The sequence below is a fragment of the Lepisosteus platostomus genome, chromosome 6 (assembly GCF_059453375.1).
Source record: "Lepisosteus platostomus isolate fLepPlt1 chromosome 6, fLepPlt1.hap1, whole genome shotgun sequence".
Taxonomy (NCBI): domain Eukaryota; kingdom Metazoa; phylum Chordata; class Actinopteri; order Semionotiformes; family Lepisosteidae; genus Lepisosteus; species Lepisosteus platostomus.
The window spans coordinates 59,491,379-59,513,245 of NC_142616.1; the positions used below are offsets into that span (position 1 = coordinate 59,491,379).

At 38.6% G+C, this 21,867-nt stretch overlaps 1 protein-coding gene across 2 annotated transcripts in view; it reads right to left on the reverse strand.

Moving 5' to 3' along the window:
- dag1 (dystroglycan 1) overlaps positions 1-19,548 on the reverse strand; it is a 41,210-nt gene extending 21,662 nt beyond the window's left edge. Inside the window, exon 1 of one of the 2 annotated variants that reach the window (XM_088636644.1) lies at positions 18,708-19,548. The gene's annotated coding sequence lies outside the window, so the exon portion shown is untranslated. Of the gene's footprint in view, positions 1-18,434 lie in introns of both variants that reach the window. The other variant, XM_088636643.1, reaches the window with a different exon arrangement.
- Between the last annotated feature and the right edge of the window lie 2,319 nt (positions 19,549-21,867).

A 21,867-nucleotide genomic window follows, 5' to 3' on the forward strand; every position in this document is an offset into this window, starting at 1 on the left:
TAAGTCTGAAAATGACAAGTACATGTTACAGGTAGCCTGTCTTTAAATAACTGAACAATCAGCCTCTACAAGTGCTTCAATTTAATTGATGCACAGACCCGCAAAAAACAAAAATCTCCCAACAGAGTGCCTTTCACCATACAAAGCAAGAACTATTCACAGAGGAGCAGTAGTCACCAAGCTCTGATCGATCACAGGAACATCCAGTCTAATCAGTACAAGACCAATTATTGTACTAATTATCATACAGAAAAGGTGAATATTTATGCATTATGCTTAAAAATCTACTCTGTACTGTGGGCCTTTTCAGAGAAACAGAACTTCTGAAGCGAGCTAATGGTGTTTATTGAAGTACCTCAGGTGGGTAGCTGCGTCAGCATGCGTAGGCTGCAAAGGAACAGCCAACAAGTACAACAAGTTAATTACAACAAGTAATAGGTTTATTCCGTGCTGAAAAGAGAAGAAAGAAAACACGTTTCGGCCGTGGAGCCTTCTTCGGGTGCACACGTGTTTATGTAAACAATAGCAAAGGATGTGTTAATGTCAGTACTGAAGAAGTTATTTTTGCATAATGAGATTAAGATGTCACCAGACGTTGGGCAGTGTTGTTACTGATTTAGTTGGGGGGAGGAGGTACCTAATTTCCTGCAATGGATGGAGTAAATGAGTCTTTGGCCTAAAAGTCTGAAATAGAAACTTGTTTGTAACAGTTCACTGGTGAGAAGAATGCAGTTTCCCATGGTACCATGGAAACAGCCTTTATACTGCATACACTGGGGATTTGGCCATAGGACTTGACTGTCACAACGCAGGTACAGACCGTCTGTGACTGCACCAGAGCTGCGAACTTCAATATTCAGGTAACTACTGCACTGAGTTCCTGCAGCCTCAGAAATAATTATGTTAATGCTTACCCATCTTTGTGAAGACCATCTGACTCAACATATCCGTTTGCCAAAACAAAAAGAGACCAATTCATTAATAGCACACTAGCATTTTAATCCCTGAATGAAAATGATTTCAAAATATGTGTATTACTCACATGGCACAATGGTATCTTTCCTGTTCCAGTGCAAAGAAAAATAACTTGATTTTACAGCTTACATTTCTGCCTACATTTCACTTTACATCTATCTTGCTTAGGGCAATCTTCATATTCCTCAGTGCATCAAAATGCGCAACAAGATTTAAGGCACATTTAAAGCACTGTAGCAGCTTGTCAGGCTTCAAAAAATTACTTTTTTCCTATTTACTACATTTGCATTTCAAAAAGGGAAATAGTATCAATCTTGTCAGTTAACATTGGTTACTCAACATTAAAAAGGCGACCTCAGCAAAAACGATAAATTAATCAGATTATATGTAAACCACCATAGATATAAAATGTGCAACATTTCTTTAATACAGAAAAAGTATATTTTAATTCCCTTCACTTGAAGGAATAATATCCAAGTAATAAATCCATCACCAAAAAAGCCGAATTTATCAATAAAACATGTCAGGAGTAAAGGTTTCCTAGAATTGTTTTTAAAAGCTTTCAGTTCCAAGAATTTAAGGATATGAATTCACACATTTAAGGTATGTAGCCTCTGCTGTAGAAGGGACTTCAAATATTGGTGACTTTCAAATGCCAAAAAAACCATAAATAAATACAATTAATTTCAAGCCCCACCATTTATTCTTTTGACAAGGTTTTTGACCCTGAAAAACAAATAGGCCTTTGCTATGCATATGCACTGTAGCCCAATTTGAGTAATGATACTGAAAGAAATGTTCTGTAAACGGATGGTACATATGGCCACTGCCTACTCCCATGTATTTAGAGCAAACAAGGCAAGGCAACAGCTGAGCAAATTCCAAATTTCCTGCTGCATTCCTGAACCCTCCTACACAGTTTCATTTTCTGAAATAAATTCAGCCATACAGTAACTCCCACAATCTGAATTATAGTTATGAAGCACGCTTTTAATAGTCTAAATTCAACATCAATTCATGACTTACAGGTCACACAAAGCACGCAAGAGCTAATGCTTCTCTTTTTGTTTCCTAAATGGGGAAGCTAAATATGTAATTGCAGTACTTGGGGAATTTTATGAGTAATAAAACATTGGAATTCGGCACCAGAACAATTCTTCAGATTAAAATACAGCAAACAGTTGGAAGTGTGGTCACATTAAACCACCTCAAGTCCATCTCTGTTTTGTATCTGTTCAACCCTATGCCTAATTTACTGGTAAACAAATAATCTTAATTGGAATACTTCAAAACAGATTTATAACTGCAAATGAACTTCATCGGTAATGGCTTTATTATGAAAAGGTATCATATGTACTGTGAGAGGTCTGTGCAATAAACACTAATTCTGTTTCATTTCTACCTAGAAAGAGACTGCATTTAAAACAGAAAAGGAACCAACAGGCAAAAAGGTCATAGTCTTTATTAAGCATAAACGCCTATCAATGGATCACTTTGGCAAGAAGGTTAAGGCTCAGTGATATGGAGCAGCAACAGAAACATTATTTACAGCTGCAACAAACTCACAAAGGTATCAGGAAAATGTTTCCTTTTAGAGCAAGTGCACTGACAATTCATTGAAGAGACATGGCATACATTCATTACGCTGAATAACTCTCTTTAGTTAACAAGGTTTATCTGCATGGTCACTACTGGAAGCAACACAAACAGTACATGTGCAATACATTATTTGCATCAGATAGCAAGCGTGGTCATGTGGGAATCTGTCCCTTTCCTCCCATACTGCTTGGACAAATATGAGATCAAGCCCTCGATGCTATACATTACCCCAACTGATCCCACAGATGTTGAACAGGGTCCAAAATGCAGAAACTAGGCGATCCACTGTATAATCACTGTGTTATCTGGCAAGTAAATGTTTCTTACACAAGCATTGCAAGGATGTGTTGCCCTGCTGGAACATTGTCAGGATGAGCCAGCAGGAAATGCAGCAAAGTGAGGTCCAAGGACTTGATCAATGTAGAACAGTAAGTCAGGTATTCATCAATCACTACAAGGAGTTCTGTAGTGACTAGACACTCCTTCTCACTTGAACCTCTCCATTGATTGTTCTGCTGCACACAATTAGCATATCGTTCCACAACATCTGTGGCACACTCACTGACGTCCATCAGGATAGTCTATACAAAAACCTTGATTCAGAACAAAACAAGATGTGGCTCCACTGCTGTTGAGTACGCCTGAGGTTAGACAATCCTTAAAATTGCCAATAGCTTGAGGGCACTGCTCTCTCAAAAAGCAGGGCTTATTGGCTCTAATGTTTTTCTTGACTTTCACCAGGTTAAACTGCATCAACACTTGTGCCAAATCACATTGTGCACTGATGAGGTGATGGAAATCTAAAATCCGTTTCATTTTTCCCCAAAACAAATGCATAAAGTGTGTTTATCCTGAGCGTATATCAGTTAATCCTCTGTAATAATCACCAGTCTAATAAACGATTTGCATGTCAATCCTCTTTTTCATAAACAGTTTTTATATTGGTCTAGAAAATGAACTCAAATATATATTTTTTACAGCAAGAATTATTTGTTCAGGAACCTTAGAAGAAATATCTCAATTGTTCAATCAAGTAACAGTTTGGATAATTTATCATTTAAGGTACAGGGTGTAATACAGGGAACAAACGTAATACAATAGAAAGGTTATTCCTTGGTAAGTAAAAATGATCACTTAGAGAAGCTAAGGTGTGCGGTTTTTAACTGTTTTAGCTGGTTTCAGCACAGGCTTTTAATCTGGCAGGTGAAGGATGTTAAACATGTAATTTACAGCAGTTTTGGTATTATTTAACAGAAAGCAGGCTCTATGACCAAGCTCCAGATATTGACAGCTATGCAAGAATCCCTGGGTTGACAAATGAGTCTTCCATCTCCCAACGCCTTGGTCACTGGGAACAGGGATACTGTGTAGCACCTTTCCCAACAGCTGTTTACTATAAATGGAAACTAGATTACCCTTCTGTGAATGCAAAACAACTCACAGAGACAGGTCAAATGAGTACCTCACACATGGAGATTACACAAATAACCTCCAGTGAACAGCTCTAGTGAGTGGTGACAAATTTTGTCAGCCCTTCCCACAAAGTATTACAAACCTTAGTTATAAATGTGCCTCCCAAAAACATTTTTGCTGTTGTTTAGCAGCACAGATTGCCATTTAGGCTTTCCTTGCCAATTCTATTTTTCGTCTTGTGTTTATAATGAAATTTTAATGACTTGACGATTTGAGGACATCAATAGTAGCTCAGTACAGTACTGTATGTGGCTAAAATTGGCAGAACTGTTATCTTTCACTAGAAATCCAGTGCCTGCAGTAAGTCAATGTGATTTTATGTGCTTTGAGTGAGTGGGTCAATCTTGAGAGGAGGAGAGTTTTAAACAGTGCAGTATAAATTCAGTGCCAGTTTTGCTCTTTAGAGGATCCATAAATAACTCCAGCCCAGTGATATACTAGCAAGAGGCAGTGGAAAATGCTAGTCAGCCTGTCGACTCGCAACCTTGAAATCTGAAACTAAACTTCCTGATGAGTATAGAAGCTGCCCGTTTCTACACGCCCTGGAAAAGTTTATTGGAACTCAGTGAAAAATACTACTTTGGTACTGGGGCGTGGTGTCTATTTTAATACCACATACAAAGAATGCCACAACACTGTACTATAGAACCTTTTACTGCTCAGTCGGCTTTATCAAAAGAAACCTACATCCTTAATTACAGAGATTACCTGATGTAATCTTTTAAGACTGTATAAGGAAAGTTGAATTAGTTGTGGAAATTAAACTGCAGGAAACAATTGTGAAATTGCATGACTGCTTTCTTTAATAACATGAGAAGTGTGGCAATTTGGATTGCATTCACTGAGCAGCCACTTATTTCCGAAATTTACAGCTGCAAAAAGTTGTTGCAGCACATAGACCTGCCTTCGTAATTATGCTGTGACAGGGCTGATTAAAAATTGTAAAAGGAAAAACATTCTCGGTTACCTACATTTTTCCACATTTTAAAACAGATGTTTCTAAAATTAGAAACATACCAGCCATGCTTTGCTTCACTGTCTACTGGACACTTAAAGGGAGATGTGTATAGTGATAAGGTTCACAGAGATTAGGACCTGGTTTTAGACAAAGTGCAAAGAAATGTCATGATTTGACAGCAAGCTAAAAATTCCTACTCTCAATATAGGCTTCAAAATCATTTTTAGCAAAACCACACCCCTTTCTAAAACCAAAGAAATTAAACACATTCCTGCTTTGCAAAGCGAGCATTCAAATGAAAAAGTAAAAAAAAAAAACTGTAGTTCCTGCCATTTCATTGTTTTTTTCTTTCTAAACTGTGGAAAGCAAGTGACCTGAAATGTTCACAGCTTTGTGATGTGTTCTCTTTAATTATATCAACCGAGTTCTCACACAATAGCAGCAGACATGTAAAACTCTGAAGGATACAGTAGGCAGATGAAAAAACATGACCAATACTGAAATGATCAAAACAGTGAGGGTGTTTTGTTCTATCAACGATGCGTGGTTCACTTCCATTACTAAAGCTAATAAAAAACACAATACAAAATGGTTTGAAACATTAAAGAGTATGAAGACCAAGACCAAAGCATGTAAAAAAATAAAATACAAGCAAGGACATAATTGCTTGGGTTTCATTGTCTTTTGATTTTTAGGGGACATAGCATTTCAATGTTATCAGACAGTAAATGGGCAAGCTGTTACAGGGTAACCAAAGGTAGGGCCACTGATAAACTTAACGTTTTTATGGCAGTTTCTGAACACCTTGTAAACTAAACTTGATCACAGTACAAACCGACCTATAGCACACGAGCAAGCTTTGCAGGGACAGGCAAGATTCAAAATATACTGCGTAGCCATTTAAGTCATGTGTCCTGGATATTTTATGACAGGTACCTTAATTTAAGTAAATTGTGCATAGGGAGGAGGTAAAATTATAATGTTTTTGATTTTCTGTTTCATCATAATCCAGAGGCTGGAACTTGTAAAACCTGATAATGCTTAAAATGCTAAGCAAGGCAAGTCAGTTTTTTTTTTCTTCTTCTGCTTATTAGAAGTATTAATGTCCCCTATCTTAAAGGCCATTGTTGCTGCAGACCCCACCCCCACCCCCAAAAAAAATATACTATGCTACTGGGAGGCTGACAAGACAGCTGACTGCAGTTGGCAGGCGTGATGCTGACAGCTGCCAGGCCAGGACCGTCTCAGCAGGAACACTGTCCCTTCAGCACCACCCCCCTCTCCCGCACACCAACCCCAGCAATCAACAATGACACCTCCATTGTGCTAACCAATCCACTCCTTCACCCTATGCATCTCTGCTAACTTCATCCTGTAGCAGTTAATGCACACAAACTGAAAGGCCCAGTTAGCACAAAAATGGAGAAGTGTTTGTGGGTTAAAAATGTGATTTAGAATCAAACAGTCCTCCCGAACATTTTTAAAATAAGTAATCCAAATGTTAGATCCGTTTAATTGCAGTGCGATATAGCAACAATTGCAGTAAACGTGTACACAACTTAGGTTTTCCCAATCAAACTCACTCAGACACTGATTTAGAAGTCATACAATATCTTAAAAGGGCAGTTTTGTACTCCTATTCTCGTCAACACCTTTTTCATAACCACCAAGCGAAGATACTTTCCTGATTAAAACACATTGTACACACAGTACACCGCACACAGATGAATGTATGATGATGTACTGTATAACCCTTGGCCTCCAGGCTTCAGCCTCCAACTCTCACTGTGTTTTTATCAGAAGCCAGGCTATAAATATACCCTTCTCTCCCCTTCCCAGGCCCTTGATCCAAACAGAATATGTGGACCAAAATAGTACGACTAAGAACAAACAAAATAGGCAAGCTACTGAAGACGTCCGTCTCAGACTTATCGTAATCACAATAAAGTAAAATAACCACAGTGCAGTGATCTCTACAAGCACTGGTAAATCTATAAAGACATCCAAAATATTTCACACAAAGCAAAGCATTTTTCTAATATCCCGCTCTTACATAACATCACGTCTTGAAGAGATAAAAAGCCAATAACTAACTGGAAATGTAGAAGAAAAAATGCCCTTTGTCATCAGTTAAAACAGACATCTCCTGGTATTTTTCAGAATTATTGATCTAAATTATCTTTATATTTCTACAGTGCTTTTTAAACTATGAACAAAAAATGCAAAATAAATATATGAAATACTCTAAAGCTTTAAAACGTCTTCTACCTCTGAAACTTCTGAAAGCATACACTTTGTGAAGCTTGGGACGTGGAAAATATTGATCCATTTTTGAAGTTTTAAAGGGCAGTCAATATGATCTATTGCTCTAACAAAAAAAACGCTGCAGTGGTAATGATGAGAACAAAATTATAGATCATTAAAAGCATCTCCAGAACTATTGATGAGATGCAAAACATTCAAAAAAGTGCTTTGCAAACTGATCCATAAAAAGATTAGACGACCCACACGACTATGCTTTTGGGTTTATATTAACCAAAATTTGCACTCATGGTGATGTACTCCCTTAATGTGGTTGACGGTTTAAAGTAAGTGGTAAATGACTATAATGACCAAGATGCTGAAGAATAAATTGAAGCAGTTGAAACTGCTGACTAGAAAAGGGTCTGTGTGTCTTGAGTTGAAGACATCAAGCTGAAGAGCAGGAGGGCAGGGGGCAGACTTTGTCTTCAGCCAAAAGTGATGGGAGGAGAGTGCTAATCTGCAGGCAAGAGAGAAAGTACCAGGTGGCCTTTGGTTACAAGGAAACAAGATGCAACATGTTGAACAAGGGAGTCATCTTACATGTTTTACAGGCTCGCAACAAGTAACGCCTCAATAAAATAAACCAGTTGTTGGGATCTAAAAGAGAAATGCAAATGTTTGTCTAAGTGTGTAAAACAAATACAAAAAGTAGAGCTATGGTGAAGTGTGAGATAAAAAAACAAACAATTTACTTCAAAGGATAAGGACGTTTGTTTGAAACTAAAAAAAGTATACAGTCTCTTAAAAACTGAAAGACCAACTAGTCTTTAGTTGTTGAAAAAGCACCTAATTTCACAGACGACGAATGAAACTCAATAAGTGTACACTTGCTTAAAAAATACCTGCTGGGTTCATCTAATATTGTCGAGAACAAAGAGTTAAGATTTTTTCCTGTGCATAGAGGAGCAGCACATTTGAGTTCATAGCATTTCATGCATAACCACTTACTTTTCCTTGTGATTTATGACAATACATAACTAAGGCTATGATTTTGACACAGGAGTTCATGATGAGATATCCATGAATTCTCAAAAACTTCAATTAATGATACGAGTTGAGAAAAGGATCTTATTTCCTTCCAAATATATTGTACAATTGTCAGAAAACATTTTTGCTTAGCCAATAAGATTCTTTACAACTTAACAATTAAGTGTGTAAAGACCGCTTCAATGTGTGAGACAGTGCCAAGAACAGCGAGGAGCAAAGTGATGAATACTACTGACAAGGAAAGAAGTAAGAGATACCCAAATTAATTTCCATTTCATGAAAGTGGCGGATTGATGGTCTCTACCGCATATAATGTTCCCATAGATTACAAGAGAAAAGTACGCCGCTACAAACGGAGTGCTTTGCGCAAACACAAGGTCTTGTATTGGCTGAGGACAAGAACACCAAAGAACAAATGATCGCAAGCAAGCAGATTACTGGAGAGGCAGAGCTACAGATGCATCACAAGACAACCGTTTCCTGGCTCACCGAAACTAACATTCCACTATTTGTCCAAAGGTCTCAGCTTATGAAAGCTATCTGGAAAGCACACTGAAAAAATGGATCATTCCTACAATAGGCTATTTCCAGAAATCTCCTATTCCAAGTCATTTGATCATGTACAATTAAAATCCTCAGAAGTCAGAATTATATTGTTTAAGGAGGTATTTTAAAGCTTCTATATCAAAACCGATCAAAGCACCTAGTTCTTGACAATTCTGGTTCTTTTGGTTGTGTACTTAAAGCATTACCCCCTGACAAAAATTCTAAAGACTTCCATGATTGACATCAGCCTAGAACTCAAAGGACTTTATATGAGTAATTTGGTTCTACCCAGTTGCATGATATCCTATTCTTGTAACACTACTTTGCTTTAAAGGACTAGAGAGTTTTAATAAAGACAATACAAGCAGAAGATTCTTCATGAAAGACTTGAATCTTATTTCAGTATGGTCAACCACCCACACTTTTACATGAGAACTTTTCTCGACCCATCATAAGCTGCATGTTCATTTGTATTATAACAAAGGAGATTAAATTACCTCCTTCCGCACTTTCAAAGAGATGGCAGGTAATCGAAATTTGTGCGTCAGGCATTTAAATTATATGCTTTCCCATGTCAGGGAAAAAACCAAAGTCTTGAAACTATTCAGGCAGTGTATGAACTTCCAGTAGAAAGTTCAGATAACTCAAACACAGCTTATGGCATCAAAATCAATGTAGGGGAGCTCTCATAATAAAAGAATATCTAAAGTGGCGCAACCACAAACTTGCTCTGTGGCTCTGACATTGTGAGTTACAGTCTGGTACGCGTCAGCCAATGACTAGACAGTTGTTACCAGGACTGCCCAGGCAACATGGGAAAGACATGAATACGAGATGCAAGCACTTTAAATGTTTTAATGGCTGCAGTTCAGAACCACACAAAGACACCTTAAACAGTATACTCTAATTCCTGGTATTGAAGAAACCTGCCCTTGCACATTATCATCCATATTAAATGCTGAGGAAGAGGCTTATTAAGCTACGCTAAAAATCAGAAATAGGCAGAAACCAAGCTGGACATTTAAATAAAAGGACTACTGTACAAATAAAAAAAAATAATAACACACCAACTGACTGCAAAAGGCAAACCTAGTTCTCACTGGCTTATTTTAACTAAAACGTTTTAAGTATAATTTTCCCTTTTATCCAAAAGAATCCTGTAATAAAACAACATGTTTGTAACTTGTAACTGGCAGGTGGGTAAAAGTCTGCAATATGTCCCTGCTCTAAGGTCACATCTGGAGGCAACGAAAAGCCTTGATGTGGAAGTTTATACCGACAACATGATATTCAGGACATTTTACTAAATAGCACTTCAAACAGCTTTCCAAAACTTGTTTACAAAGTAGATTGTTCATCTGGCTAAAATACATACGTGCTCAGATATTCTGCACCCTAATTATTAACTGAAATATGCACTCCCGCACCTCCTAAAGCAAGTCAGAGTGATGACAGCCTCTTACAGGGACAAGGCATGCACAGTCCAGCAGGAACAATCGGTTTGCAAGAAAAGAGCAAATGCTATTGTTCTGTGCAGGGCTGGAAAGGGGGGTGGCCTTTTGAACAAGGCTGTCAGTGCCATTTCAAAGACAACCGCTCAGAATGCAGCCAGCTCTGGGGAAAGCCCGCCTACCCATCTGCCTCAATGAAAATTAAAACCTTGTCCTTCTCGCACATCCAATTCAACAAGACGCTGCATTTCCTGGCCCTGTTATAAAAAATAAGTATGCTCTTACTTCAGTATCAGACTAGCATTTTATAAAGAAAGTGGAGTTACCATTTTTCAAAATTCTAGAACAATTTCAACGGGCCTTTCATTTCTTTTTTAACAAAAGGAGCCTTTTTGTGGTTCAGCATCTTCTTAACGTACTTGATCATCTGAATAGCTTAGGTGACTCTGAAGGTGCTGCAGTTACAAATGAAAGGCATAGCTTATATTTTTCACACGACCTAAAGCTGTTGCTTAGGCAAAGTGCAGAAGGTGTTGTGTGAACGTCAGACGAGGTATTTGTTCATATGTAAGTGTTGAGGAGTTTACAAGCACTACTGCTCACATTCCAACGTAAAGGCATGGTATGGTGTGACAAACAGGCAGTGCTGTTTAACTGACGAAAATAACATTGCACCATTAAGACATCAGCCAATGCCTCTTGTTCTCACCCACCTTGCCCTTCTTTGTTTAGCAGGGCTTGCTGCCTTGAGTGCTGTGGGTTGGATAAAGGAATTCAGTTAGCTCATTCAAAAAGAAAGCCATTTTGTTTATGAACCCCTGCTTACTTCTTGTTAATACTAGCCAACGACTACTACGTCATGACCAGCTACTTGGACCACTTGTAAAAAGCTTTTGTTAGTCAGGCTACAATTGGGGAAAATATTCTCATGGTACTTAGCATGATTTTAACAAAGCTGTACTTTACGAACATCTGACAGCGCCCCAAAACACAAGGCATGAGATCACGGTAGTTAGGTAAATAAATGAGCTGTAATTAAGGAGAATTTCATATCTCATCAAACCTCTTCTGATAATTCAAGTAAGCAATTGTTTTGCAACAGAAGATAATCCTAAGAAGAACAAATCCATTTAGGAAACAACCTAGAGGGGAAAAAAAAAATCTCAAAAGGTCTGAAATTTACGCAGGATGTTGATGTGCATAAACAAGCCCCACTTCAAGAGGCAAAGCTGTGTCAAGGGCAAATTAAAATGCAGTACTGAATATGATAAAAAAACAAACATTAATTATAAGGAAATATCTAGTGTTAATATTTAAAATTTCATGATATAGTGCTCAGTAAGCCTTTTACTGATAATTAAACGTAAGCACAAGTATAATTACCAGAGTGGAAGCTAAACTTGTCACCTGACTCAGCTTAAGTGTTCCATTTCCAGACAACAGGAGTACATAAGAGGCTGGTATAACTTTTCAAAAAGGGATGTTTATTTTGTGCACATTTACAGTCATGTCATCTGCAAATGCCATTGCTGTGATGTCTGCCTACCTTACTATTAAAGGAAGTCAATTCACACAGCACTGCCAGCCAAGGTCACAGATGCAAAACCACAACCTTAACACTCGGTTTAACAGGCTGAATAACTAGCTTCATTAAGCAATGGCCTGAAAGCCTGCACATTTAGCCAGTCATTTAAAAGTTTGGTTAAACCTGTGGTAATAAGTAACAAAATATTGCAGGTCAATCTACCAGCTATTTAAGCACAACTCCGCAGACAAAACACAGGATAGACTGTTCCTTTACAGCTATGCAGCTTGTGGTTGTAATAAGTGATTCAGCTATTGATATCTAGCCATTGAAAGGTAATCCACCTAGCAGTACTTAATTATTCTTTGGTAAATAATTGAACAAGAAAAATTAAAAACCCTTGCTCAGCAAATAATTGCTTCCATGATAGGGAGCACATCTCACACTGCAGATGTCAGGTTGGCTACAACACTATGATATTCTAGGAAATTGGCATATTGCAGATTCTCCAATGGTGAAACCCGAACCGAACATGATCTGAAAATTGAACCAATTCTCTGGTAAGATGTTCTATATCTAGAAGGCCCTCTTTAAACGATACAGAAGAGCAAAATAGCAAAGAGCTGTACATTTAGTTAATAAACCTGCTTTATAGGCAATATAAGCACCCTTTACCGTCTCACTTGGATGGATATGAAACTTCACATCTTCAGACTGAATATCAATGTGATTAAAACAGCTCAATATTACATATGATAGGTTATGAGAAATTAGGTACAAACACTTCAGAGACTAATAAAGACATTTTTTACATTAAAATATAAAGATAGTAATAACGTTTCATTCATGTGCTCGTGGTCATAAAATTCAATAATTCCCTTTTTTGTCAGCTGAGATGGTCATGACCCTGTTGAATAGTCTCAACTATCAAAGGAATCTTCTCATTTCCATCATGCACACAAAAACGGAAAGAACTAAACAACTTCCCCAAAACAATTTTTCCTTTCTACCTCACCATACACAAAGGTACATGCTGGTTTTTCACACAGGCATAACTAGTTTTGCAAACGCTGCATTAAAGACAGCTTACCGGTTGTTGGAAATGCATTGCAGAGACAACTGCCTCGACAACCACGGACTGAATCAAAGGCCATTTCACTGTATTTCCTTGTATAAGTACCAAAAAGAGCTAAGCCTTTGTTATGAGACAAATTAGAACATAGTCACCACTAAATGAAGATGTCAATATTTCTCAGTATCCCAAGAGATCTTTTCTTGCCCTGTCCATAGCCAAAGTTGTTTTTAATTCTTCCTTCTGTCTAGAGATGGAAAAACAGCTAAAGTCTTTCAGTGTGTTGACAAGGTCACTGCTTTAACCTTTGCTCATGACCTCATTGAAATCTTATCTGAAACAACATATATACTCTTCAACCTACATTAAACCACTTAGTGCCACTGGCACTTTAAATGTACACAAAGAACTACTTTTAGATTGGACTTTTAGAGATCTACTCCATACCTCTCCCACCCCACGTCAAACTTGCCCATTTATCATTCCAAGACTAGCCATAGTAGTTAAGGAGCAAGATAGCGCACTAAAACAGAGAGGGATTCAAGAACTTTGGTATTGTCAGTACCATGCTCAAATCAACTAAGCTACCCAACAACAAATAATTTAAAAAAAATCAAATTAAGTCTCCATTAAATTCAGTTTGTTTTAACTTAGTGATTTCCCATTACAGTTTGCAATTCCCCATTTTCCACTTACTGAGTGGCCTGTAGGCTCTTTAAAAGACAGCCTAGTAGCATGATGTTGTAGTATTCTTGTCAATAGGGACACTTTGATCTGAAAACTTCAATACAAGTTCCCAGTCTAAAAGAATTAGAGCTATGTTTTGTCAAGCATGACTACAGTTATGTGCCCATAATTAATCTGTTATCATGGCTTATTTTTGAAAAATACACTGCTGTATTACAAAAATAATGACAAAACATTATAAACCCCTAAACTTTGGAAAGAAAAAACACCTAACATCTATATTTGTAAACAAATATCTATCCAGAAAATTCAAGATTTGATTGCACATTGAAATACCTTTACAGCAGCATAAAGTGAGATTAATATTTTTAATAATCTATTTTATGATAGGGTTATGATTTGAGTTTTTCTCCTATATATTGTATGTAGAAAACCAAAATGAACAGCACAATATTCTCCTCATTTCATTGCAGGCACTTCTTTTAGATGACATTCATAATGGTGCACTGAGCATCATTTCATTAATTACAACAGGGCCAAGAGTGTTTATTGTGGGATGTTACACTCTTTAAATCACACTTTTTATTACTTTAATCAACACAAAAGAACCTGAAAATTTAAAAAGACAAAATGGAACTTATAAAATTAGTTACAAGCCAATCTGTAGACTATATAAATTTCAGATAAGGAGATTCTTTGAACTGGTGTCAAGACCTCACAATGCTGTATAACCTATATCCTGTAAAACCCTCCTTATTTCCCCAGTGTTTTTAAAAAATGATTTACTTCAGCAATTTTACAGTGTTGAAATCTCTTCAAATTAGAATATAACATTTTTAAGCTATAGTGCTTCCCCACTAAAACAATGCAAAACTTAACTGCTACCGGAACAATTAAAAAGTAGAGCCGTGTCATGAATAAGATAACGATTTCTCCGCGATACCTGATTTCGAATTTGGTCAAGCAAAAATGTTTATATTGAGATGAAAGATAAAATGAAACCATTTTCTCAGATATAAAAAAAACCTGAGGGGGAACTGCTTTTTTTGTACTACACTATTTACATTAGTAGAAAAGAGTATTTTAAAACTGATGAAATTAGTCACACTATGTTTTTAAACTATAGCTGTATTGGAAGTGTAAAGTTATAAATGCTTATCATCAGTTATGTGAGAAATAACAATGTGGTGTGTGAGAGGGTCTTTAAATCCAGGAGCAAGCCCAGGTTACTTATAATTAACCAGCGAAAAACTATGTTAACCTGCCTGTGTAGTTAGATGATTAAATGCAGACAGTAATTTACCACAGCAAAGCGAGCTTCGAAATGTGGGAAAAAAAATCGAAAGACATGTAAACAATGCGATATAAGGTGCTACTGTATTCATGCCGATTCGAAACCATGAACCCAAACCTGCTCTGCAGTCTTTTTTGTTTCACTTGAAAAGCTACAGTTCAGTTCTAACATGGAGGAATGCTCAGAAACGGGAAGGAGACTAAGGGGGGGTTACAGACACATTCAGTAGCTCTAGTATGTGGGCCTTTGGGGAATATCATGGGCTTCACACTTGCTGACAAACGCCTAATCAGAACAAGTCATTACCCACATATTGTGCAGAGATTTAGTTTATTACAATAACACTTCAAAGCAAACAGCACACACAAGTGGAATATGTAAAACCTAAAAACCAAAGACTAAATTGCTTAAAACCAGGCTGTGTTTACCGTTTTATAGCATACACTGCAGAGAAAATGTTCCCCCATTTTTATCTACTGTTGAAAAATTTTCATACAATCTACAATGTGGTCATTCATAAAGCTGCTTTCTACTTGCTTATAATATTTGTATATGGGCTTTACAAAATAACATAAAACAATGGGCAATTTTACTTTGTTTAGGTCGACAAAAAAACTTGTAACAACCTGTTTAATAGTCCACAAACCCATTAACATGTACCCTGTATTTTAATACCTGCAGCTCAATGTAAACTTAAGGTCTATTGATCCGAGGTAAAAGGTTTACCTCCCAACTACACAGAAAAGTTGAAAATTACCTATTTTAACTATTTACTTGTGACCTGCATACCAATGGGAATTTGGCACAATTATGTGGTTGAGAGCCTTCTTCACAAATGAGACTTACCATTTTAAAACTTTATTAAGGAGCTCATTGTACTTGATGGAAAAAAAAATACTCAACAGACATTAACATGAGCAAAAGCTCTAAGACAACCATTTAGAACCACAAACAGGCTACTAGCAAGAACAGAAAAAAACTAATTACTGTTACAAGGTATCAGTTAAGGTTGAAAAATCTCCACATATGGATGGGAGAAGAAAATACGAAAAATGCTTAAAAAGGGGGCTAATTGTCTGCCTACAAAAGAAGCCAGTAAACAAGATTTCTGTTTGAATCAGACATCAAAGAAAAACCCAACCCTTTTTCCTAAGAGGAAAGCTGCTTCTTTGAACTGCTTTCCACCCACCCCCCCTCCGCCACCCCATCCTCTGTGTGGTATGAAACGACAAGAACTGCTCTTTTAAAATATCAGTCTAAAGGGCACAGGTTTTCAATTCAGCTTGCCCAGACTTCCACACCGGGTTAACTGTAGGTCTCTGTATTATAAGACCTACAATAAGAGACGGCTACAGAGACAAAACAAATCAAACAGAAAGTGCGGCTTCACAAAGCTTCGCACTCTGTTGCTCTGAATAAGGGCTTTATCTTCGAGATACGATAAAGGATGCAGAAATCCAAAGGTCTATCATATAATCTTCTACTAACTACCGATGTGGAATGCACATATTCATTATAACAAGAAAGTACCTTTTCCACCTTCCTTCACAAAAGCAAGAAACTCGAGTGTCTGGGCAAAAAGTGAACCACAAGTACATAAACCAGCTGAATTAAACTTTGGAGAACAACAAACCTCAACGAGTCATTCAATTATTTGACATTTAACTACTACCGTGGGAGAAAATTGAAATGGGGGAGGGAGACGTTCACTTGACTTCCTCCCATTCCTAAATCACTCAACTGCAATTAACGGACGGGGAATCTAATTCTCACATTTATGCCTTTTCGCTCTGTATTCGTCTGGCTGACCACCAGCTATGGGAAAACCTCAGCCAGCCGGTCTACGAAATGCTTTCTGCACCCGGGATGAAGAAAAATGGCCTGGAATCCGTCGAGAGAACAGTCTCCGGGTGACGGCCGCCTCTGAAGCGTGGTGCAGAGAAGTTTAAGAACGATTATTGGTCAATTAATAGGCCGACCCTCTTCTGAAGGTTTTTCCAAGAGAAAGTATTTTATAATACAGCCCCGCTGCCAGAACTGGGGAAATCATGTCCAAACACGTCCCCCCACTAAAGCCGAACAAGCCATCCGATGCACCTCAACATAAATCGCTCGGAATGACGTTCAGCATTAAGCTTAAATATGCCGGAGCCCGAACATGGTATACTTGTGCAAGACGAAAATACAACATGACAGACATTTAAACAGGGGCTGGGATATAGAGTGAAGGGTATAACAGTACTCTTTAAACTGCAGTGCTCGACAGTTCATTTCTTCTCCATTGATCGCCTCTCTCCGCGGCTTGTCCCTTTCTCTGACCCATTTTGATATTCCCAGGGCTCTGAAATGGTTTTTATTAATCGGGAATTACAAGGGTCTCCGTCCTTCCCTTGAAAAAAAAAATGTATGCTCGACTCGCATTTAACGAAAGTATCACCAGTGAATTAAGCGGCGTGTCCGATACGGGTCTATAAAAATGAGCAGATCAACGCGATCGCTGGCTATCGAGACAGACTCGGTGGCCAGCCATATACGGCGGCATCGATAGACGCATTAAACACAATCGGCCAAATGGCTCTCCGAGGGTGCTCGTACAAGAAGCTAAACCGATTCAGAAAACTTCAAGAACGAGGACAATGCATCTAGATTTTTAGAGCTTTTTATTCATCTTGTTTTCACTTTGGGTTTCTTCGGCACCTGCATACATGCACGCACAATGTTCCTACAGAATCTATTTCTGTACCACCTACATGTACGGTTGCGAGACCCGGGAACACGAAATGTATACTTTTGCTACTTCTCAACCCCGTACATTACAATTAAACGGTCCAAAAGGCGCCCAGATTCACAAATATAAACCTTCTTCCTACGGCGCCTTTTGTTTTCGCCACTGTAGTTACAGCAGGTAGCAAGTTTCAAAGTAATCAAAGTACCTCAATTGCCAAACAAGAGGTCACCCTGAAAAAGACAACTTCAGATTTACAAAAGGCTTGTTGGAAGAAACGGTGCGGTTCCTAATCATGCTTATATACTGTTCTTTGAATGTAATTACATTGTAGACGCACCGCTACGTTGAAAGGCCAAATACTTGGTGGGATTATTTTAAAACAGGGACATAGCATCAATATTTAGAAACGCTGGCGTTAATAACTATGACCATACGTGGTAGCAGGATACTTATACAGGAGTCAAGTAGCGTCCTTACCCCCATCAAGGCCTCGCCTAAACCGGTGTGAGCGCACGAATTGAGGAGTTTCAATTTATTTCACCTTGTCGTCCCAAACCCAGCCCCAGAGTTGAATATAACTGCATATTACAGCCGTCGGGTCGGGGCCCTTCAATAACAAAGGCCGTCTGTAAATCACTTTGTTCCGTTAGAAGGCAGAAGTGCGAATAAACTCCCCAAACGTAGGAAGGAAACCGAGGACTGCTCGTTTTTTTTTTTTGCCACGCTAAATAAAACGACAGAAGAAAAAAAATATCAAACGTAAAATGAATTCGTTCACACCATCGCCCAAATGCACCTGTTTCAAGGAAAGGAGGGAAAAAAATCATTTCCTTACCTAGCTCCGCGCACCACCCAGATATAATGCATATGTCTTATTTTGTTCGTTTGTTTCGTTATTTTCCCCCCTTTTATTTTTTTTTATATCCAACGAGGCTGGGAGGCGGAAAAAAAAATCTCCTTCAATTCTCTCCCTATCTACAAATAGACTTCAACACAGTCGGAGGAGGCAGCAGGCTCGACCAGTCGATTCAGGATTCAGCCCTGCCACATAGACAAGGGGGGTAATATATATATATAAAAGACAGAGGTTTAAAAACGAACCACTAACCGTTGCAAGGCTTGTTTTGTTTTTGTGTTTGTTTGTTTTATTTCCTCCAGTGTAGCTGTGGCGTCATTGCTGTTAAAAAAAAACCGGGGGCCCGGGCGATGGGGGGGTTCCCCTGCTGTCTTCCTGACCCTCGCCAGCAGCCCCGCGGAGCAGGTCCCCAGCCGGTGAGACAGACAGCCTCTGCCCGGATCAGCTCTGCTTGCCGAGGAGAAAATCCGCCGATTGAAACACGGGGGGCCGGGAGAAGAACCGGCGGTTGATTACTAAACCTGCTTTTGGGTGCTTGAAAAAAAAAGGCGAAGGAAAGAAAAGCCAAGGGCAATCACATGACGGCGTTAGCCAAACAGCAAAGAGTGAAGCCTTCTTGAGCTGTCTCTAATTAGCTTAAATAGCGATACCACTGCAGACACAAGATGAAGGTTTTTTTTCCCCCCCTCCTCTACTTCTGCATGGGTTGTAACAGGGAGCCCGTTTTGTCCGTCCACGGCTCCTCCTTCGAAATAACTACTGCTTTTGCTTTCCAAGCCCCCTTTGCTCGAATCTGTTTTCCACTCCACCCCCTTTTTTTTTTACTTTTTCCTCCACCTCCCGCTGACTTTTTAGTTACAGGTTATCCGACACCAAGGTATGGATGGAACAAGAAAATATATATATATAACCCGATTTGCATTCAAGGAGTGGAACAGAGAAGTACCCGAAGAGCCACCCCCTCCTCTCAGCTACCTCCACGGGGGAGAAAGAAGAAAAGCCTCCACTTTTCTCTCTCTCCTTTCTCTCCTCAATAGTTTTTCGCTAACAAAAGTGTCGCACTTTGCCCCCTCCCCTACATGGATGAGAGTCAATTCCGTAACCATATTGGTTGCTATAGCGACCAAACAAAAAACGTTTTTTTCCGTACTGGTGGAATTTCGAGGAACACAAGGAGCTTTGCTTCACAGACCCTGACAACTGGGCAGTGGGGGAGGATATGCTACGTCTTGTCTATCTTCGAATGTGTTCACTACAATAATTAGTGTGGTGCATAGTAATAAACAAGAAAATGGTACATAAACGCTTGAAGTGGCACCTGCTTTTATTTCAGTTTAAATCATAAAAACGGAACAGCTTTTGGCTACTTCTCTGTGACTACAAAACAAGTCAAATAAGTGTTCTATGTTCTTTGATTAAATGTTTCAATAAACTAATTTCGTGGACTTTGCTATGGAAAAAGTTTCAGAGAATTTAAGTGTGTAACGTTTTCCGTGAACTAAGAACAATGCTCCCTTGTCTGCACGGTTAATAACAAATCAATCGGTGTGTACGTGATTGCAGAAACGTAGCTAACCCCTTTATGCATCTCTACGTTTCTGATTCCCTATTTCTTGGTTACATACTCCTACATAGTTTATTCAATTGAATATTTACTTTTAAGGGTAGCAGTAACCCCCAGTGTTTATCGAAAATCTAATGTCGTGCTTATTTCTTTTTACATACTTCGTGGATCAAAACCAGTGATAGCAGCACAAGAACAAGGATTTTAACCCTGAACAGTTTGCCGTTCAAAAACAACACCGATTGTTTTGAGCAGATGGCAGATGTTCTTTTCGAGGCATTCTGTGTAGTTGTCAACAGGAGAAATTCAGGTTCACTGTGTACACAATAAATGCAGACCGGGCCCAAAGGTTTGATAATTGAACTGGCACTGAGTAGCCAGTTCAGACAGTGATTTATTGACAGTCTCTTGGGAAAACCGATGGTGTCACCAACCGGGACCGCATTTTCATGATGTCACAGACCTTATTAATGAAAAAGATCATACAGATTTGTGTCAGAACTGAAAATGAAATATTGCAGATTTTCTTTGAGATAGGTGGCTGCAGGCAATGGCAATAGAACATCTGTGCAGTGGGAGAAAGGAAGTGAGTTTCACAAAATAGTGTGAGCACTAATAATGTGTGCAAGGGGGAGCTATTATTTGTTTTTATGCTTTCTCAGGGGTCCCTCTTGGGTCTTTTTTCGATTTAGTAGGGGAGTTCTCCTGTGAAAGAAAATTATGGGGAAGCAAACCCATTTCAAAGGAGACAGCCGCTGCATGGTTTGTTGAATGTTTCAACTGGATGAAATAGCACTACAAGGCCGGCACACCACCAACAGTATTTGAACATTTGAACTGTTATGGTGATCAATCTCAAACCAATACAAACAAATAAAAAAAATGTTTATTATGAATACTAATCACTTTCGTTTAACAGTGCAATTTCTTCAACCTTACAATGCAGTTCCACATTGTACTGTAAACATAAGACATTTTCATTTTTTTTTCTAGAGTAGTGAGTGACAGACAATAAATCGCAGCTCACTGATTCTTATTTTTTGTCGTGTTTCTTTAAAAAAATGATTATAGCACTAAGACAATGAAGAAAGGTCTTCCCCCTCACCAGAGATGATGGTATTTAACCAACTCTATTCAAGGAAAGAAGAAATGTTACTCAGAAGCCATTCTGAATAACCAGCAATCATTCCAAGCACAGGTAGTACTCACAGACTGGAAAACTGTTAATGTGGTGCCTTATCCATAAGGTAAGAAAGGTGCAGAGCAAACCAAGCAATTAAAGGTCAGTAAGTCTTTCTTCTATTACATGTAAGACTATGGGGACATTTAGAACCTAACTAAAAGATCATCTGGGTGAAAAAATATCCTATGGAACAGCAAACAGGAATTTAGAATAGCAGGCTTATCCGACCAACTTGCTGCAATTCTTTGAACAACAATCAACAGTAATAGGTGACTGAGTATTTGACATGATGTATTGAGACTTTCAGAAGAAACTTTTGAGAAAGTTCCTCGTAAGAGGTAAAGTCTCAGTTTTCAAGCAGTTGGCACTCCAGGAAACGTGTGTGTTGTATTGAAAGTTGAAAAACTCTACAAAAAACAGAGTATGGAACAAATTACCCAGCCGTGGTGTTGAAGTCAACAAGGGCTTCCTTCAAGGAAGATGTTGGGTTATTGGATCAATAATCAAATGGCTACCAAATAGGCTAGCTGTCAGGAACAGTTCTTTCCGGGCCCTATGCGGACGACACGATCCAGAAGGTGAAGAAACAATAGGGAAAAATATCATGCAGGAGTGGGTCAGGAGACAGGGGGGCGTGTCCAAAGTGAGCAGGTGTCCAGGGGAAG